The following is a 6,353-nucleotide window of genomic DNA, read 5'->3' as shown; positions in this document are numbered from 1 at the left end:
GTAAGCCCTATTTTGACTTTTGACTTCCGGATTTTACATATAAGATAATAAATTTGTGTTAAGTCCACTAAGTTTATGGTGATTGTTTTATAGCAGCAATATGAAACTTTGATATGCATTTTGATATCTAGAAGTTCGGTGCTCTGTAACAAACACCTGAAAATGTGGCAATAACTTTGGAATTGGGAAATGGGCAGAGGCTGTAAGAATTTTGAGGAGCATGATAGGAAAAAAAGCTAGATTGTCTTGAATAGACTTGTTTGGATTTTCATGGTTATATTCGTCCAGAATTCATGTGTTAAAGTCCTTATGCCTAATGTGATGATATTTGAAGGCGGGCCTTTGAGAGGAAATTAGGTTTAGATGAGCTCATGAGGGCAGGGCCTGCATGGAGGGATTACATCCTTATAAGTAAAAGACCAGTGTTAACTCTATACCATGTGAAGACACAGAGAGAAGGCGACCATTTGTAAGCCAGGAAGAAGGCTCTCACCAGCGGCTGAATCTGCTGGCAGCTTAATCTGGGACTTCCCAGCCTCCAGAACTCTGAGAAGTAAATGTCTGTTGTTTAAGCCACCCAGTCTACAGTATTTTGTTATAGCAGCTTGAGCTAGACAAGACTATTTGTAGAAATGTGGATGTCAATGGCTCTGCTGGTCAGTACTCAGAAGGAAGTGAGGAGCATAGTCCAGAAAATATATACCATCTTAGGGAATATCTACATCATCATGAACAGACTGATGGGAGAAATATGAATTTAAAGGCACTGCAGGTAAGGGCACAGATGAAAATGAAGAATATGTATTGGAAATGAGGAAAGACAATCTTTGTCAAATAATGGCAGAAAGCTTAGCTGAATTGTATCCTACAGCAACAGCAATTACTGTTTTTACTCTTTAATAACTATCTTATAGGAAGCTGTTTTGAGGCTAAATATACTGTTACCCCTCAAACTTTCACTCATAGTTTTTACTACATCGTTTTAGACATTGATGTTTTCTTGCAAGGACCAAATTACTTATTATAATGACGATTACCAAGTTGTAATTTTCTAATTCCATAATTTCTTCTATAGTTTTTAGTAGATTTCTAGTGCAAAAAGAACTTCTTTTTCTTCCTTCCTTTCTTTTCTATTTTGGAACAGAGAAGTTCTTGGGGGAGCCTTGAATCATAACAAAAAAAGACCTTATTATCTACTTATTGGATTGATGATAAATCCTGTTTTCATTGTCAGAGACTATTTAATTATCAAAGGAAGTCAAGATGGACATGCTTTGAACCGATTTTCACTTGCCAGACTCACCAGGTCAACAATCCCTCTTCTCTCTGAAAAACCTACTCATGAGGCACAGATTATGCTGAACACATGTCTAGTATATTAAGAGGATCCCTGCTAGTTCTCTAGTTTCTTGGGTACAGCTGTTTTGACAAGTTGAATTCTACACCTACTAAAGATGATTTATTTATTATTTCTTAAAGCAATTTATGCAAAATCTATTATATAATTAGAGAAATTGAGTAAAATTATTTTTTTGATTAAATATAAATATGAAAAGAAATTGTTTCTATGGAAACTAATCTGAATTCTTTGAAAATACTTATTAAATCTAGTCACTGAAGATGATTCCTATTGAGTTAGTCAAGGGTGACACCAATGTCAAAGACTGGAAGATGACAGCAAATTATCTAGTGTTCTGCACAAATATTTTAAAGAATTTATTTTACATGTATTTTTTAAAACATACACATCTTTAACAATATGATTCCTTACTTTGTATTGACATTTTTACTTAAATAGCTGTTAATCTCAATCTCCTTAAATAAATAGGCTTTGACTGTTTTGAGAATTTTCAGTTTCAGAAACCTTTGAGTATTACTAAAAATCAGCCGTTTTCATTTTCTGCTGTGGTTCTGCTACAGGAACCTGCTCAAGTGGCTTGACCTATATTAGGTCACTTAATCCTCACACAGACCTTATGAGGTAGATACTGTTGTCGTGTTCACCTGACAGTTGAGGAGGTTAACGTACAGAGAGGGGCACTTCTTAGAAGAGGCAGGGTCAGGTGCAGGAATGGTGGGCTAAGAAAGCAGGCAGGGCGTGGTGGGTGGGGACAGGGACAGGGACAGGGACAGGGCAGGAGCTGGGCAGGTCTCTGAGCCCACCCACCCAGGGAACTCTGCAGAGCTCGGAGGATTAAGTGTGTCTTGGAAGCATTTGTGAAATCATTTTCCCCTTAAATGATAGCAGAAATTCTCTATTGAGTTAGTTCCTTCTAATTACCCTAAAGTTACTAAAGCTCTTTTTGATCCCAAACTCCATTCAACCTCAATACCTGAACTGGAAAGAGTAGCTGACTGGGTGCTAGGAGCCCAGGCATGATTTTCTGAATATTTTAGCTGCCTCTGCCTGGAGCATCTCTTCTGCCCCAGCAGCTACTCTGCTTTAGCTCTTCCCTCCCCCTCCCACCCCCAAAGCTCTCTGCCCAGGTACTGGACACTTTAGCCAGACCACCCACCCAGAACTTCTCAAAGGCTGAAAACAGCTCCATTCTCTGCCTCTGCATCCTCTTCCCACACTTACCCCTTAGTCAGGGACATCCAGTGACTCAGCTTTCACTGTCACAACCCACCCCACGGTGGGCTGGTTCCTAGGCCCTAGGTGTGCCCTCGACTTCCCCTCTCCTGGGCCTCAGGCACTTCCAGAGCAGGACAAGAAGCTTCCCACCCTTTGTCTTCCCTCTCAGGACAAGGAACTCGGGGTGTAGGGCTGGAGGGGTAGGAGGATGAAGGGGTGGGAGTGCAGAAGCCACTTCCCCGTCCTAGGATAATCTAGACTCAGTACTGTCTGCAGTTGTGCCCCAGCCCAGCCACGTGGGGCACGTGGCCCCAGAAGGAGTGGCCTCACTTTGCTTTCCTGAGCTTCTCTGCTCTGATAGGTTTCTAACGCGATCATTAGGTTTGTCTACTTGTTGAGTCTCTTTAGACTGAAAGATGCTATCTCCCCTCCTCCTTCACACACCATCACCCATCAACTCCCCTCAACTCCCCTCACATTCACACACCCAGACACAGCACTCAGATTTCTAGCCAGTTCTGGATCTGTGAATGCCTCCTGAGTGATGATATGACTAAAGAAATAAATTGGGCAAATCTCCAGTCTCTGCCTTCAGACTGCTTTGAATTGTGGTGTGGCCTCAGGAGATTTGCTCTGCCTGCTTAAGACTGACTAAAACTGAACATCAGAGAACAATCTGTCCCCAGTTCCCCAGCCCCATGCTAACATGCACTGACTAAAGTAACAGTGAGTTCCAGGTGGGAAAGCTGCAAAAGAGATTCTCTGAGGAGCAGACATTCAGTAAAATCCTCTGGTAAACCAGCCCACATCCTGATCACAAGTTATCACTAGGAGAATTTGAAGTTGAAGTGCACTAAGGGTAACTAAGAACAACCAGATGCAAACTAAGCCCAGCTCCTCACTAGACAAGCACAAGTTACAGGGCAAAAGGCTGACCACAAGGAAAAGCAAGCTCATAGAACACTGAAACAGCATTCCTTCACTACGTGCTGTCCCGTACAGCACATCGAGAGCCCTGTGATGCTGTGTCTTCCTGCACCCGTTAGGTGGTTGCACTTTGTCCCATTTTTGATGATGATCACTTGATCACGGTGGTGGATGCTACGCTCTGCTGTAAAAGTTACCTCTTCCCCTGCTGAAATTAAGAGGATTTGTGGGAAAGTAATTTCAACTATATGTATCTCATTACCTCACCAGATTTTTTAAAAATTTTATTGAAATGTAGTTGATTTACTATGTTGTATTACTTTCTGGTGTACAGCAAAGTGATTCAGTTATATATGTACGTGTATATATATATATTCTTTTTATATTCTTTTCTATTATGATTTATTACCAGATATTGAATATAGTTCCCTGTGCTATAAGTGGGACCTTCTGTTCATATATTTTGTATCTAGTAGTTAGTATCTGCAAATCCCCTGAACTCCCGATTTATCCCTTCCCACCCCTTCTCCCCCCAGTAACCATAACTTTGTTTTCTTTGTCTGTGAGTCTGTCTCTGTTTTGTAAATAAGTTCATTTATGTCTTTTTTTTTTTTTTTTCAGATTTCACATAAAAGTGATATCTTATGGTATTTTTCTTTCTCTTTCTGGCTTCACTTAGTATGATGTCTCCAGGTCCATCCATGTTGCTGCAAATGGCGTTATTTTATTCGCTTTTATGGCTAAATAGTATTCCATTGCATATATATACCGCTTCTTTATCTAGTCATTTGCTGATGGACATATTTAGGTTGCTTCCATGTCTTGGCTATTGTACATAGACTTTTAACTTAGGCGTTTATTTGTAAGTATATGGGTAGGGATGTGTTGCATCCTTTTTTATTCAATAGATAATAATCTCTTACTAGAATAATTCTGATGCTCAAATTGTCTTGAATTTTGCTGGTTGGTGCCCTTTCCACTTAATCCTTTTGACACGCCACCATCATTCCTTGAGCACCTTCTTGCTGTTCCATGAATTGTTTGAGGCTCATCTTGTACTTTTCTGGACTTGAACTGTAAGATCATTTCTCAAACAGCCCAGTTTGAGTGGAGAATGGTATGTAGAAGTTAGGATGTGGTGGGCAGAATGATGGCCTGAGATATGACACTTTCCCTTTGTTCTTTTCTAGGGTGAAAAAGACAAACAGAGCCCCTGATCCAAATGAGTCCATTACCCCACAGCTCTCTAAGTCACATCATGCTGACAGAATCTCTGAACTGGTAAGGTCTCCGCTCAAAGGCAGACATGGGAAATGGGGGACAAGGTCACACCACCTCTGTAGAATTTTTTGTTCCATATTCGTTGGTCCTTTAAATGTCTCTGATTAAAAAGTGCTGAACTGATTGAACCTTATTAATGAGGTAGCAAAAATAAACACGACTGTGGGAATATCATAGAATTTAGGCCACAGAAACCATTCTACTAAGGCCTACCAATGTCTTCCTTAGTGAAGGCATGTAATACTCATTTAAGTAGGTCATATTCATTAATTGTGTCTGGTATGTGATAAATCCATTCATCTAGAGACAACAGTCTGGTTTGGTCAGAGATAAACTGTCTTATGTTTTTGAAAGTATTCCCTTGGCCCCATCTCATTTTTGCTTCTGGAATTTCTGTTGTGCATAAATTGAAGTCGATGTATCTGTTTCTCAGGAATCACCTTTTCTCTATACACTGTTTATCTGACTTCCAGGAGAATTTTTAAAAATCTCTTTTATTGTATTATCTTTCTATCTAATGAAATCTACTGTTCCAGTGTTTCCATACTTTAAAATGTGGTTATCATACTTCTTAACTTTATTAAAATTTTGCATCATCAGAATTTTCCCTTTTCTCTAATGCCTGTTCCAGAAATAAATATGCAACATTTCCTCAGATCTCATTAAGGTTACAAATTAAGATATTTGTTGCAAGTCCTGGTGTTTTTCTCATTTAAATTTCTAATTTTTCATGTATGATGGTTTTTCTCTTTGTAAATACTTAGTGACAACTTATTTTTTCCGGTATTTGCACTTAAAAGGGTTCTGCAGGCAGTGTGTAGGTTTCTGCTCAAATGTTCTTTGCACAGTTGATGGAGGAAGGAACTGGTCAGTTCAGCTGAAGTTTTACTTTGCTTAACTAGAGATCTTGAGTCCTGTGCAAAGAAGGAGCAGCAACAGGGGAGATTGGAGGAAAAGGGGGAAAGTGCAAGCAAGATGTAGCTGTCACAGAGATCACATCAGTCCTTTAGTGTCCTTTTGGGTTGGTTGTGGTACCTGACTGCTGGCCTGGAAAGCCCTCCCCTTCTCTAACTGGCATAACTAATGCCACTGGGATCCAGCTGTGCAAGTACCTCATCTACCTGGCATGCTGTCTGTACCAACTGTAAACAGAACTGAGTGCCTCAGTTACACTTCATCATGAGAACCCAGCATCTGGTGAATTGATTAGGCTAATGAAAGGTGGTCTGGACACCACTTTTCCCGTAGCCCCCCTGCCCTCCCAGTGTTCTCAACATCAGGAGCCAGTGGTGCTGGAGTTCTGCTGAGGGTGAAAGGGAGCCTCTCCCCTAAGCTCCTATTCCCTAAGCACACTTTCCCTTTGCATGAGGTAACCTGTGAGTTGGACATCTCTCACTTGACTCAGTTTTCCCTACAAACAGAGTATAAAAATTCCTTTAACTTTCTGCCAGGAAGCAAACTTAGTTTCCAGCACTGGAATAGATTTTGCTAAAGATTATCATATGCTTTTGCTCTTTTTAAAGGAGATTTGAAAGGGAAGAAGAGGTAAATGTGTAAAGTCCAGAATACC

The sequence above is a fragment of the Camelus ferus genome, chromosome 1, assembly GCF_009834535.1.
Source record: "Camelus ferus isolate YT-003-E chromosome 1, BCGSAC_Cfer_1.0, whole genome shotgun sequence".
Lineage (NCBI taxonomy): Eukaryota > Metazoa > Chordata > Mammalia > Artiodactyla > Camelidae > Camelus > Camelus ferus.
This window is presented reverse-complemented; position numbering follows the sequence as displayed.